General features: G+C 45.7%; 10 non-coding genes and 1 pseudogene across 10 annotated transcripts; all 11 read left to right on the top strand.

The window, feature by feature from the left end:
• The first annotated feature begins 604 nt into the window (after window positions 1–604).
• Window positions 605–795, top strand: LOC141226671 (U2 spliceosomal RNA). The gene has a single exon (XR_012293796.1). It is a non-coding gene; the product is annotated as a U2 spliceosomal RNA (small nuclear RNA).
• Window positions 796–1,916: 1,121 nt separating this feature from the next.
• LOC141226670 (U2 spliceosomal RNA) lies at window positions 1,917–2,107 on the top strand. Its single transcript, XR_012293795.1, has one exon. It is a non-coding gene; the product is annotated as a U2 spliceosomal RNA (small nuclear RNA).
• Window positions 2,108–3,229: 1,122 nt separating this feature from the next.
• LOC141226669 (U2 spliceosomal RNA) lies at window positions 3,230–3,420 on the top strand. The gene has a single exon (XR_012293794.1). It is a non-coding gene; the product is annotated as a U2 spliceosomal RNA (small nuclear RNA).
• Window positions 3,421–4,540: 1,120 nt separating this feature from the next.
• On the top strand, window positions 4,541–4,731 carry LOC141226666 (U2 spliceosomal RNA). The gene has a single exon (XR_012293792.1). It is a non-coding gene; the product is annotated as a U2 spliceosomal RNA (small nuclear RNA).
• A 1,123-nt stretch (window positions 4,732–5,854) lies between these two features.
• LOC141226353 (U2 spliceosomal RNA) lies at window positions 5,855–5,970 on the top strand (annotated as a pseudogene).
• Window positions 5,971–6,494: 524 nt separating this feature from the next.
• On the top strand, window positions 6,495–6,676 carry LOC141226238 (U2 spliceosomal RNA). Its single transcript, XR_012293461.1, has one exon. It is a non-coding gene; the product is annotated as a U2 spliceosomal RNA (small nuclear RNA).
• Window positions 6,677–7,793: 1,117 nt separating this feature from the next.
• Window positions 7,794–7,984, top strand: LOC141226665 (U2 spliceosomal RNA). The gene has a single exon (XR_012293791.1). It is a non-coding gene; the product is annotated as a U2 spliceosomal RNA (small nuclear RNA).
• Window positions 7,985–9,099: 1,115 nt separating this feature from the next.
• On the top strand, window positions 9,100–9,290 carry LOC141226664 (U2 spliceosomal RNA). The gene has a single exon (XR_012293790.1). It is a non-coding gene; the product is annotated as a U2 spliceosomal RNA (small nuclear RNA).
• A 1,122-nt stretch (window positions 9,291–10,412) lies between these two features.
• Window positions 10,413–10,603, top strand: LOC141226663 (U2 spliceosomal RNA). The gene has a single exon (XR_012293789.1). It is a non-coding gene; the product is annotated as a U2 spliceosomal RNA (small nuclear RNA).
• A 1,118-nt stretch (window positions 10,604–11,721) lies between these two features.
• Window positions 11,722–11,912, top strand: LOC141226662 (U2 spliceosomal RNA). The gene has a single exon (XR_012293788.1). It is a non-coding gene; the product is annotated as a U2 spliceosomal RNA (small nuclear RNA).
• Window positions 11,913–13,032: 1,120 nt separating this feature from the next.
• LOC141226661 (U2 spliceosomal RNA) lies at window positions 13,033–13,223 on the top strand. Its single transcript, XR_012293787.1, has one exon. It is a non-coding gene; the product is annotated as a U2 spliceosomal RNA (small nuclear RNA).
• The last annotated feature ends 929 nt before the right edge of the window (window positions 13,224–14,152 follow it).

Below are 14,152 nucleotides of genomic sequence, written 5' to 3'. Positions count from 1 at the left end.
CTGACTTCTTTCATTTAATGCCTGCAGACTATAAAAGAGAAACCAACCCAAAAAGTTTGGTTGATTAGTCTGTGGCATTCTTTTAAACTGTTGCTTATGGCGGTCTCTGTGAGCTTCTCAGTGACATTCAGCCATCCAGGTATCCCGCCTGCAGTAGACGGAATGTGGCAATGGAACGCTGGCTGCGCATGTCATAATAGGCTCTGAGCCTTTATATACCTGCGCACAGCAGCAGCCACCTTCAGTCTGCTGCTGGACAGCCAGCAGCAGCAGCAGCAGGAGAGGTAATTAATCAGCAACCCTCCTGCTAAGGGTAGACAGCTGCTCGTTCCACCCCCCCCCCCGCCTTAATTGGTTCTCCTCCTTTCCAACGGTGTTGAGGCGGGTGGGAACAGCCGGGGGTTGAGGGTACTGTGCTAAAAGAGGTGGAGTTATGCAGATCTAAAACGCGTGGATTGCAGCAGCAGCAAGCCGAAAAGTGCAGGCATGTGAGGGATCTAGAGGTTGACAGCATGTCTTCTTAACGGGAGTCCAGGTGGCCATCTCCACAAATGGACTTTTCAGAATCCTTGGGTGGCACCGTAGTCGGAAACCAATTCTGGTTATCGCTTCTCGGCCTTTTGGCTAAGATCAAGTGTAGTATCTGTTCTTATCAGTTTAATATCTGATACGTCCCCTATCTGGGGACCATATATTAAATGGATTTTTAGAACAGGGAGATGGAAAAAGAGCTTGCTCTGTCCACTCCACGCATTGACCTGGTATTGCAGTATCTCCAGGACCGGTGCACCCCTTCTTTAATGCAGTCTCTAAAATCAGAAAGAATTGAATTCAATGCTTTTTGTTCATTTTGCTTGTTTGTCGGATTTTGGGATGGACTCTTTGGCTTTGCTTTTCTTCTCCTCATTGGATTTTTCATGTTAAAAGTTGCAGAAGCCAGATGACAAGCTCATTTTGGTTCAGCTTCAGCAACTGTGCATTGCATTGCCATGTAATGTAATGTAATGCAATGCTATCTATCTAGCTCTCCCTCTATACTTCCTTTTGGATAAACAGACATATTAGGCAAGCATTTTGGAGCTTTCACCTAAATAACTACAGGTGGTGAGATAAGCTGCACAATATAATTGACCTTTCAGTATATTGTTGCACACACACCATCTATTTAGCAAATGCCCTTGTTATCAACAGCAGCCTTTTAAACTCACCTGAGCTAACAGGTATGTGAGCTGGTTACTCTGCTGCGCTTAAAATTTCTTTTTTGGTTTGCTACAATGCCTTTTCTGAAACGTTGTCTCCCTCTGCTGGAACACTGACTTCTTTCATTTAATGCCTGCAGACTATAAAAGAGAAACCAACCCAAAAAGTTTGGTTGATTAGTCTGTGGCATTCTTTTAAACTGTTGCTTATGGCGGTCTCTGTGAGCTTCTCAGTGACATTCAGCCATCCAGGTATCCCGCCTGCAGTAGACGGAATGTGGCAATGGAACGCTGGCTGCGCGTGTCATAATAGGCTCTGAGCCTTTATATACCTGCGCACAGCAGCAGCCACCTTCAGTCTGCTGCTGGACAGCCAGCAGCAGCAGCAGCAGGAGAGGTAATTAATCAGCAACCCTCCTGCTAAGGGTAGACAGCTGCTCGTTCCACCCCCCCCCCCGCCTTAATTGGTTCTCCTCCCTTCCAACGGTGTTGAGGCGGGTGGGAACAGCCGGGGGTTGAGGGTACTGTGCTAAAAGAGGTGGAGTTATGCAGATCTAAAACGCATGGATTGCAGCAGCAGCAAGCCGAAAAGTGCAGGCATGTGAGGGATCTAGAGGTTGACAGCATGTCTTCTTAACGGGAGTCCAGGTGGCCATCTCCACAAATGGACTTTTCAGAATCCTTGGGTGGCACCGTAGTCGGAAACCAATTCTGGTTATCGCTTCTCGGCCTTTTGGCTAAGATCAAGTGTAGTATCTGTTCTTATCAGTTTAATATCTGATACGTCCCCTATCTGGGGACCATATATTAAATGGATTTTTAGAACAGGGAGATGGAAAAAGAGCTTGCTCTGTCCACTCCACGCATTGACCTGGTATTGCAGTATCTCCAGGACCGGTGCACCCCTTCTTTAATGCAGTTTCTAAAATCAGAAAGAATTGAATTCAATGCTTTTTGTTCATTTTGCTTGTTTGTCGGATTTTGGGATGGACTCTTTGGCTTTGCTTTTCTTCTCCTCATTGGATTTTTCATGTTAAAAGTTGCAGAAGCCAGATGACAAGCTCATTTTGGTTCAACTTCAGCAACTGTGCATTGCATTGCCATGTAATGTAATGTAATGCAATGCTATCTATCTAGCTCTCCCTCTATACTTCCTTTTGGATAAACAGACATATTAGGCAAGCATTTTGGAGCTTTCACCTAAATAACTACAGGTGGTGAGATAAGCTGCACAATATAATTGACCTTTCAGTATATTGTTGCACACACACCATCTATTTAGCAAATGCCCTTGTTATCAACAGCAGCCTTTTAAACTCACCTGAGCTAACAGGTATGTGAGCTGGTTACTCTGCTGCGCTTAAAATTTCTTTTTTGGTTTGCTACAATGCCTTTTCTGAAACGTTGTCTCCCTCTGCTGGAACACTGACTTCTTTCATTTAATGCCTGCAGACTATAAAAGAGAAACCAACCCAAAAAGTTTGGTTGATTAGTCTGTGGCATTCTTTTAAACTGTTGCTTATGGCGGTCTCTGTGAGCTTCTCAGTGACATTCAGCCATCCAGGTATCCCGCCTGCAGTAGACGGAATGTGGCAATGGAACGCTGGCTGCGCATGTCATAATAGGCTCTGAGCCTTTATATACCTGCGCACAGCAGCAGCCACCTTCAGTCTGCTGCTGGACAGCCAGCAGCAGCAGCAGCAGGAGAGGTAATTAATCAGCAACCCTCCTGCTAAGGGTAGACAGCTGCTCGTTCCACCCCCCCCCCCCGCCTTAATTGGTTCTCCTCCTTTCCAACGGTGTTGAGGCGGGTGGGAACAGCCGGGGGTTGAGGGTACTGTGCTAAAAGAGGTGGAGTTATGCAGATCTAAAACGCGTGGATTGCAGCAGCAGCAAGCCGAAAAGTGCAGGCATGTGAGGGATCTAGAGGTTGACAGCATGTCTTCTTAACGGGAGTCCAGGTGGCCATCTCCACAAATGGACTTTTCAGAATCCTTGGGTGGCACCGTAGTCGGAAACCAATTCTGGTTATCGCTTCTCGGCCTTTTGGCTAAGATCAAGTGTAGTATCTGTTCTTATCAGTTTAATATCTGATACGTCCCCTATCTGGGGACCATATATTAAATGGATTTTTAGAACAGGGAGATGGAAAAAGAGCTTGCTCTGTCCACTCCACGCATTGACCTGGTATTGCAGTATCTCCAGGACCGGTGCACCCCTTCTTTAATGCAGTCTCTAAAATCAGAAAGAATTGAATTCAATGCTTTTTGTTCATTTTGCTTGTTTGTCGGATTTTGGGATGGACTCTTTGGCTTTGCTTTTCTTCTCCTCATTGGATTTTTCATGTTAAAAGTTGCAGAAGCCAGATGACAAGCTCATTTTGGTTCAACTTCAGCAACTGTGCATTGCATTGCCATGTAATGTAATGTAATGCAATGCTATCTATCTAGCTCTCCCTCTATACTTCCTTTTGGATAAACAGACATATTAGGCAAGCATTTTGGAGCTTTCACCTAAATAACTACAGGTGGTGAGATAAGCTGCACAATATAATTGACCTTTCAGTATATTGTTGCACACACACCATCTATTTAGCAAATGCCCTTGTTATCAACAGCAGCCTTTTAAACTCACCTGAGCTAACAGGTATGTGAGCTGGTTACTCTGCTGCGCTTAAAATTTCTTTTTTGGTTTGCTACAATGCCTTTTCTGAAACGTTGTCTCCCTCTGCTGGAACACTGACTTCTTTCATTTAATGCCTGCAGACTATAAAAGAGAAACCAACCCAAAAAGTTTGGTTGATTAGTCTGTGGCATTCTTTTAAACTGTTGCTTATGGCGGTCTCTGTGAGCTTCTCAGTGACATTCAGCCATCCAGGTATCCCGCCTGCAGTAGACGGAATGTGGCAATGGAACGCTGGCTGCGCGTGTCATAATAGGCTCTGAGCCTTTATATACCTGCGCACAGCAGCAGCCACCTTCAGTCTGCTGCTGGACAGCCAGCAGCAGCAGCAGCAGGAGAGGTAATTAATCAGCAACCCTCCTGCTAAGGGTAGACAGCTGCTCGTTCCACCCCCCCCCCGCCTTAATTGGTTCTCCTCCCTTCCAACGGTGTTGAGGCGGGTGGGAACAGCCGGGGGTTGAGGGTACTGTGCTAAAAGAGGTGGAGTTATGCAGATCTAAAACGCATGGATTGCAGCAGCAGCAAGCCGAAAAGTGCAGGCATGTGAGGGATCTAGAGGTTGACAGCATGTCTTCTTAACGGGAGTCCAGGTGGCCATCTCCACAAATGGACTTTTCAGAATCCTTGGGTGGCACCGTAGTCGGAAACCAATTCTGGTTATCGCTTCTCGGCCTTTTGGCTAAGATCAAGTGTAGTATCTGTTCTTATCAGTTTAATATCTGATACGTCCCCTATCTGGGGACCATATATTAAATGGATTTTTAGAACAGGGAGATGGAAAAAGAGCTTGCTCTGTCCACTCCACGCATTGACCTGGTATTGCAGTATCTCCAGGACCGGTGCACCCCTTCTTTAATGCAGTTTCTAAAATCAGAAAGAATTGAATTCAATGCTTTTTGTTCATTTTGCTTGTTTGTCGGATTTTGGGATGGACTGTTTGGCTTTGCTTTTCTTCTCCTCATTGGATTTTTCATGTTAAAAGTTCCAGAAGCCAGATGACAAGCTCATTTTGGTTCAACTTCAGCAACTGTGCATTGCATTGCCATGTAATGTAATGTAATACAATGCTATCTATCTAGCTCTCCCTCTATACTTCCTTTTGGATAAACAGACATATTAGGCAAGCATTTTGGAGCTTTCACCTAAATAACTACAGGTGGTGAGATAAGCTGCACAATATAATTGACCTTTCAGTATATTGTTGCACACACACCATCTATTTAGCAAATGCCCTTGTTATCAACAGCAGCCTTTTAAACTCACCTGAGCTAACAGGTATGTGAGCTGGTTACTCTGCTGCGCTTAAAATTTCTTTTTTGGTTTGCTACAATGCCATTTCTGAAACGTTGTCTCCCTCTGCTGGAACACTGACTTCTTTCATTTAATGCCTGCAGACTATAAAAGAGAAACCAACCCAAAAAGTTTGGTTGATTAGTCTGTGGCATTCTTTTAAACTGTTGCTTATGGCGGTCTCTGTGAGCTTCTCAGTGACATTCAGCCATCCAGGTATCCCGCCTGCAGTAGACGGAATGTGGCAATGGAACGCTGGCTGCGCGTGTCATAATAGGCTCTGAGCCTTTATATACCTGCGCACAGCAGCAGCCACCTTCAGTCTGCTGCTGGACAGCCAGCAGCAGCAGCAGCAGGAGAGGTAATTAATCAGCAACCCTCCTGCTAAGGGTAGACAGCTGCTCGTTCCACCCCCCCCCCCCCGCCTTAATTGGTTCTCCTCCCTTCCAACGGTGTTGAGGCGGGTGGGAACAGCCGGGGGTTGAGGGTACTGTGCTAAAAGAGGTGGAGTTATGCAGATCTAAAACGCGTGGATTGCAGCAGCAGCAAGCCGAAAAGTGCAGGCATGTGAGGGATCTAGAGGTTGACAGCATGTCTTCTTAACGGGAGTCCAGGTGGCCATCTCCACAAATGGACTTTTCAGAATCCTTGGGTGGCACCGTAGTCGGAAACCAATTCTGGTTATCGCTTCTCGGCCTTTTGGCTAAGATCAAGTGTAGTATCTTTTGAAAAGGCAGTTTTGTCCTTGGGCTGCCCTAGTAAATTGATGCATATTACACACTGGTTTGGTGCACTTGTTAGTACGCCAGGTGGCTCATAGAGTTATCTGATGGAAAACATGGCCCTCCAGGATCGAAGTCACTAGGCTGGGTAAGTGTGAGGGCTTTGGAGCAATGTGCCCCAGGAGTAGGCGCCCTGGTGGGAGTCCAAGCTTACTGGGACTGGGAACCCCAGAAAGACTTGGCTTCGTAGCATGCCGCACCTTTGCCAATCATACTTTCTGAGCAACCCCCCCTATTCCTGGCCTCCGGGCTAGGAAGGGGAATTTTTATAAACCCGGTCGGAGGTCCGGTCAGCTTTGGGCTGAGAAACCAACACAGGCTCCAGCTCCTCTAGGGTGGCAGCCTAGATGGAAGCTGGGAGCACGAAAACGGCTCTTCTCCGGCTTCGGCTAGGGAGAGCATCGGAGATCCCTGACCCTCGCTGTGGCCTTCTGGCTCGGAGGGATGGGGATGGTTTATTGGGGACCCTCTCCTCCGGGAAGGGTCCACATGAATCCTCGCCTCGTGCGCTGTTTTGGTGTGACTTCGGTCACATTTTTCAGTGCCTTGGATGCAGCTTCAATCAAAAAATCTGTTCTTATCAGTTTAATATCTGATACGTCCCCTATCTGGGGACCATATATTAAATGGATTTTTAGAACAGGGAGATGGAAAAAGAGCTTGCTCTGTCCACTCCACGCATTGACCTGGTATTGCAGTATCTCCAGGACCGGTGCACCCCTTCTTTAATGCAGTTTCTAAAATCAGAAAGAATTTAATTCAATGCTTTTTGTTCATTTTGCTTGTTTGTCGGATTTTGGGATGGACTCTTTGGCTTTGCTTTTCTTCTCCTCATTGGATTTTTCATGTTAAAAGTTGCAGAAGCCAGATGACAAGCTCATTTTGGTTCAACTTCAGCAACTGTGCATTGCATTGCCATGTAATGTAATGTAATGCAATGCTATCTATCTAGCTCTCCCTCTATACTTCCTTTTGGATAAACAGACATATTAGGCAAGCATTTTGGAGCTTTCACCTAAATAACTACAGGTGGTGAGATAAGCTGCACAATATAATTGACCTTTCAGTATATTGTTGCACACACACCATCTATTTAGCAAATGCCCTTGTTATTAACAGCAGCCTTTTAAACTCACCTGAGCTAACAGGTATGTGAGCTGGTTACTCTGCTGCGCTTAAAATTTCTTTTTTGGTTTGCTACAATGCCTTTTCTGAAACGTTGTCTCCCTCTGCTGGAACACTGACTTCTTTCATTTAATGCCTGCAGACTATAAAAGAGAAACCAACCCAAAAAGTTTGGTTGATTAGTCTGTGGCATTCTTTTAAACTGTTGCTTATGGCGGTCTCTGTGAGCTTCTCAGTGACATTCAGCCATCCAGGCCTGCAGTAGACGGAATGTGGCAATGGAACGCTGGCTGCGCGTGTCATAATAGGCTCTGAGCCTTTATATACCTGCGCACAGCAGCAGCCACCTTCAGTCTGCTGCTGGACAGCCAGCAGCAGCAGCAGCAGGAGAGGTAATTAATCAGCAACCCTCCTGCTAAGGGTAGACAGCTGCTCGTTCCACCCCCCCCCCCCCCGCCTTAATTGGTTCTCCTCCCTTCCAACGGTGTTGAGGCGGGTGGGAACAGCCGGGGGTTGAGGGTACTGTGCTAAAAGAGGTGGAGTTATGCAGATCTAAAACGCGTGGATTGCAGCAGCAGCAAGCCGAAAAGTGCAGGCATGTGAGGGATCTAGAGGTTGACAGCATGTCTTCTTAACGGGAGTCCAGGTGGCCATCTCCACAAATGGACTTTTCAGAATCCTTGGGTGGCACCGTAGTCGGAAACCAATTCTGGTTATCGCTTCTCGGCCTTTTGGCTAAGATCAAGTGTAGTATCTGTTCTTATCAGTTTAATATCTGATACGTCCCCTATCTGGGGACCATATATTAAATGGATTTTTAGAACAGGGAGATGGAAAAAGAGCTTGCTCTGTCCACTCCACGCATTGACCTGGTATTGCAGTATCTCCAGGACCGGTGCACCCCTTCTTTAATGCAGTTTCTAAAATCAGAAAGAATTGAATTCAATGCTTTTTGTTCATTTTGCTTGTTTGTCGGATTTTGGGATGGACTCTTTGGCTTTGCTTTTCTTCTCCTCATTGGATTTTTCATGTTAAAAGTTGCAGAAGCCAGATGACAAGCTCATTTTGGTTCAACTTCAGCAACTGTGCATTGCATTGCCATGTAATGTAATGTAATGCAATGCTATCTATCTAGCTCTCCCTCTATACTTCCTTTTGGATAAACAGACATATTAGGCAAGCATTTTGGAGCTTTCACCTAAATAACTACAGGTGGTGAGATAAGCTGCACAATATAATTGACCTTTCAGTATATTGTTGCACACACACCATCTATTTAGCAAATGCCCTTGTTATCAACAGCAGCCTTTTAAACTCACCTGAGCTAACAGGTATGTGAGCTGGTTACTCTGCTGCACTTAAAATTTCTTTTTTGGTTTGCTACAATGCCTTTTCTGAAACGTTGTCTCCCTCTGCTGGAACACTGACTTCTTTCATTTAATGCCTGCAGACTATAAAAGAGAAACCAACCCAAAAAGTTTGGTTGATTAGTCTGTGGCATTCTTTTAAACTGTTGCTTATGGCGGTCTCTGTGAGCTTCTCAGTGACATTCAGCCATCCAGGCCTGCAGTAGACGGAATGTGGCAATGGAACGCTGGCTGCGCGTGTCATAATAGGCTCTGAGCCTTTATATACCTGCGCACAGCAGCAGCCACCTTCAGTCTGCTGCTGGACAGCCAGCAGCAGCAGCAGCAGGAGAGGTAATTAATCAGCAACCCTCCTGCTAAGGGTAGACAGCTGCTCGTTCCACCCCCCCCCCCCGCCTTAATTGGTTCTCCTCCCTTCCAACGGTGTTGAGGCGGGTGGGAACAGCCGGGGGTTGAGGGTACTGTGCTAAAAGAGGTGGAGTTATGCAGATCTAAAACGCGTGGATTGCAGCAGCAGCAAGCCGAAAAGTGCAGGCATGTGAGGGATCTAGAGGTTGACAGCATGTCTTCTTAACGGGAGTCCAGGTGGCCATCTCCACAAATGGACTTTTCAGAATCCTTGGGTGGCACCGTAGTCGGAAACCAATTCTGGTTATCGCTTCTCGGCCTTTTGGCTAAGATCAAGTGTAGTATCTGTTCTTATCAGTTTAATATCTGATACGTCCCCTATCTGGGGACCATATATTAAATGGATTTTTAGAACAGGGAGATGGAAAAAGAGCTTGCTCTGTCCACTCCACGCATTGACCTGGTATTGCAGTATCTCCAGGACCGGTGCACCCCTTCTTTAATGCAGTTTCTAAAATCAGAAAGAATTGAATTCAATGCTTTTTGTTCATTTTGCTTGTTTGTCGGATTTTGGGATGGACTCTTTGGCTTTGCTTTTCTTCTCCTCATTGGATTTTTCATGTTAAAAGTTGCAGAAGCCAGATGACAAGCTCATTTTGGTTCAACTTCAGCAACTGTGCATTGCATTGCCATGTAATGTAATGTAATGCAATGCTATCTATCTAGCTCTCCCTCTATACTTCCTTTTGGATAAACAGACATATTAGGCAAGCATTTTGGAGCTTTCACCTAAATAACTACAGGTGGTGAGATAAGCTGCACAATATAATTGACCTTTCAGTATATTGTTGCACACACACCATCTATTTAGCAAATGCCCTTGTTATCAACAGCAGCCTTTTAAACTCACCTGAGCTAACAGGTATGTGAGCTGGTTACTCTGCTGCGCTTAAAATTTCTTTTTTGTTTTGCTACAATGCCTTTTCTGAAACGTTGTCTCCCTCTGCTGGAACACTGACTTCTTTCATTTAATGCCTGCAGACTATAAAAGAGAAACCAACCCAAAAAGTTTGGTTGATTAGTCTGTGGCATTCTTTTAAACTGTTGCTTATGGCGGTCTCTGTGAGCTTCTCAGTGACATTCAGCCATCCAGGTATCCCGCCTGCAGTAGACGGAATGTGGCAATGGAACGCTGGCTGCGCGTGTCATAATAGGCTCTGAGCCTTTATATACCTGCGCACAGCAGCAGCCACCTTCAGTCTGCTGCTGGACAGCCAGCAGCAGCAGCAGCAGGAGAGGTAATTAATCAGCAACCCTCCTGCTAAGGGTAGACAGCTGCTCGTTCCACCCCCCCCCCCCGCCTTAATTGGTTCTCCTCCCTTCCAACGGTGTTGAGGCGAGTGGGAACAGCCGGGGGTTGAGGGTACTGTGCTAAAAGAGGTGGAGTTATGCAGATCTAAAACGCGTGGATTGCAGCAGCAGCAAGCCGAAAAGTGCAGGCATGTGAGGGATCTAGAGGTTGACAGCATGTCTTCTTAACGGGAGTCCAGGTGGCCATCTCCACAAATGGACTTTTCAGAATCCTTGGGTGGCACCGTAGTCGGAAACCAATTCTGGTTATCGCTTCTCGGCCTTTTGGCTAAGATCAAGTGTAGTATCTGTTCTTATCAGTTTAATATCTGATACGTCCCCTATCTGGGGACCATATATTAAATGGATTTTTAGAACAGGGAGATGGAAAAAGAGCTTGCTCTGTCCACTCCACGCATTGACCTGGTATTGCAGTATCTCCAGGACCGGTGCACCCCTTCTTTAATGCAGTTTCTAAAATCAGAAAGAATTGAATTCAATGCTTTTTGTTCATTTTGCTTGTTTGTCGGATTTTGGGATGGACTCTTTGGCTTTGCTTTTCTTCTCCTCATTGGATTTTTCATGTTAAAAGTTGCAGAAGCCAGATGACAAGCTCATTTTGGTTCAACTTCAGCAACTGTGCATTGCATTGCCATGTAATGTAATGTAATGCAATGCTATCTATCTAGCTCTCCCTCTATACTTCCTTTTGGATAAACAGACATATTAGGCAAGCATTTTGGAGCTTTCACCTAAATAACTACAGGTGGTGAGATAAGCTGCACAATATAATTGACCTTTCAGTATATTGTTGCACACACACCATCTATTTAGCAAATGCCCTTGTTATCAACAGCAGCCTTTTAAACTCACCTGAGCTAACAGGTATGTGAGCTGGTTACTCTGCTGCGCTTAAAATCTCTTTTTTGGTTTGCTACAATGCCTTTTCTGAAACGTTGTCTCCCTCTGCTGGAACACTGACTTCTTTCATTTAATGCCTGCAGACTATAAAAGAGAAACCAACCCAAAAAGTTTGGTTGATTAGTCTGTGGCATTCTTTTAAACTGTTGCTTATGGCGGTCTCTGTGAGCTTCTCAGTGACATTCAGCCATCCAGGTATCCCGCCTGCTGTAGACGGAATGTGGCAATGGAACGCTGGCTGCGCGTGTCATAATAGGCTCTGAGCCTTTATATACCTGCGCACAGCAGCAGCCACCTTCAGTCTGCTGCTGGACAGCCAGCAGCAGCAGCAGCAGGAGAGGTAATTAATCAGCAACCCTCCTGCTAAGGGTAGACAGCTGCTCGTTCCACCCCCCCCGCCTTAATTGGTTCTCCTCCCTTCCAACGGTGTTGAGGCGGGTGGGAACAGCCGGGGGTTGAGGGTACTGTGCTAAAAGAGGTGGAGTTATGCAGATCTAAAACGCGTGGATTGCAGCAGCAGCAAGCCGAAAAGTGCAGGCATGTGAGGGATCTAGAGGTTGACAGCATGTCTTCTTAACGGGAGTCCAGGTGGCCATCTCCACAAATGGACTTTTCAGAATCCTTGGGTGGCACCGTAGTCGGAAACCAATTCTGGTTATCGCTTCTCGGCCTTTTGGCTAAGATCAAGTGTAGTATCTGTTCTTATCAGTTTAATATCTGATACGTCCCCTATCTGGGGACCATATATTAAATGGATTTTTAGAACAGGGAGATGGAAAAAGAGCTTGCTCTGTCCACTCCACGCATTGACCTGGTATTGCAGTATCTCCAGGACCGGTGCACCCCTTCTTTAATGCAGTTTCTAAAATCAGAAAGAATTGAATTCAATGCTTTTTGTTCATTTTGCTTGTTTGTCGGATTTTGGGATGGACTCTTTGGCTTTGCTTTTCTTCTCCTCATTGGATTTTTCATGTTAAAAGTTGCAGAAGCCAGATGACAAGCTCATTTTGGTTCAACTTCAGCAACTGTGCATTGCATTGCCATGTAATGTAATGTAATGCAATGCTATCTATCTAGCTCTCCCTCTATACTTCCTTTTGGATAAACAGACATATTAGGCAAGCATTTTGGAGCTTTCACCTAAATAACTACAGGTGGTGAGATAAGCTGCACAATATAATTGAGCTTTCAGTATATTGTTGCACACACACCATCTATTTAGCAAATGCCCTTGTTATCAACAGCAGCCTTTTAAACTCACCTGAGCTAACAGGTATGTGAGCTGGTTACTCTGCTGCGCTTAAAATTTCTTTTTTGGTTTGCTACAATGCCTTTTCTGAAACGTTGTCTCCCTCTGCTGGAACACTGACTTCTTTCATTTAATGCCTGCAGACTATAAAAGAGAAACCAACCCAAAAAGTTTGGTTGATTAGTCTGTGGCATTCTTTTAAACTGTTGCTTATGGCGGTCTCTGTGAGCTTCTCAGTGACATTCAGCCATCCAGGTATCCCGCCTGCAGTAGACGGAATGTGGCAATGGAACGCTGGCTGCGCGTGTCATAATAGGCTCTGAGCCTTTATATACCTGCGCACAGCAGCAGCCACCTTCAGTCTGCTGCTGGACAGCCAGCAGCAGCAGCAGCAGGAGAGGTAATTAATCAGCAACCCTCCTGCTAAGGGTAGACAGCTGCTCGTTCCACCCCCCCCCCGCCTTAATTGGTTCTCCTCCCTTCCAACGGTGTTGAGGCGGGTGGGAACAGCCGGGGGTTGAGGGTACTGTGCTAAAAGAGGTGGAGTTATGCAGATCTAAAACGCGTGGATTGCAGCAGCAGCAAGCCGAAAAGTGCAGGCATGTGAGGGATCTAGAGGTTGACAGCATGTCTTCTTAACGGGAGTCCAGGTGGCCATCTCCACAAATGGACTTTTCAGAATCCTTGGGTGGCACCGTAGTCGGAAACCAATTTTGGTTATCGCTTCTCGGCCTTTTGGCTAAGATCAAGTGTAGTATCTGTTCTTATCAGTTTAATATCTGATACGTCCCCTATCTGGGGACCATATATTAAATGGATTTTTAGAACAGGGAGATGGAAAAAGAGCTTGCTCTGTCCACTCCACGCATTGACCTGGTATTGCAGTATCTCCAGGACCGGTGCACCCCTTCTTTAATGCAGTTTCTAAAATCAGAAAGAATTGAATTCAATGCTTTTTGTTCATTTTGCTTGTTTGTCGGATTTTGGGATGGACTCTTTGGCTTTGCTTTTCTTCTCCTCATTGGATTTTTCATGTTAAAAGTTGCAGAAGCCAGATGACAAGCTCATTTTGGTTCAACTTCAGCAACTGTGCATTGCATTGCCATGTAATGTAATGTAATGCAATGCTATCTATCTAGCTCTCCCTCTATACTTCCTTTTGGATAAACAGACATATTAGGCAAGCATTTTGGAGCTTTCACCTAAATAACTACAGGTGGTGAGATAAGCTGCACAATATAATTGAGCTTTCAGTATATTGTTGCACACACACCATCTATTTAGCAAATGCCCTTGTTATCAACAGCAGCCTTTTAAACTCACCTGAGCTAACAGGTATGTGAGCTGGTTACTCTGCTGCGCTTAAAATTTCTTTTTTGGTTTGCTACAATGCCTTTTCTGAAACGTTGTCTCCCTCTGCTGGAACACTGACTTCTTTCATTTAATGCCTGCAGACTATAAAAGAGAAACCAACCCAAAAAGTTTGGTTGATTAGTCTGTGGCATTCTTTTAAACTGTTGCTTATGGCGGTCTCTGTGAGCTTCTCAGTGACATTCAGCCATCCAGGTATCCCGCTTGCAGTAGACGGAATGTGGCAATGGAACGCTGGCTGCGCGTGTCATAATAGGCTCTGAGCCTTTATATACCTGCGCACAGCAGCAGCCACCTTCAGTCTGCTGCTGGACAGCCAGCAGCAGCAGCAGCAGGAGAGGTAATTAATCAGCAACCCTCCTGCTAAGGGTAGACAGCTGCTCGTTCCACCCCCCCCCCCGCCTTAATTGGTTCTCCTCCCTTCCAACGGTGTTGAGGCGGGTGGGAACAGCCGGGGGTTGAGGGTAC

This window comes from Phyllobates terribilis, unplaced genomic scaffold (assembly GCF_046119375.1).
Source record: "Phyllobates terribilis strain yellow unplaced genomic scaffold, ASM4611937v1 Scaffold_414__1_contigs__length_1644244, whole genome shotgun sequence".
Taxonomy (NCBI): domain Eukaryota; kingdom Metazoa; phylum Chordata; class Amphibia; order Anura; family Dendrobatidae; genus Phyllobates; species Phyllobates terribilis.
The sequence above is the reverse complement of the archived record's forward strand: the minus strand, read 5'-3'. Positions and strand labels throughout refer to the sequence as shown.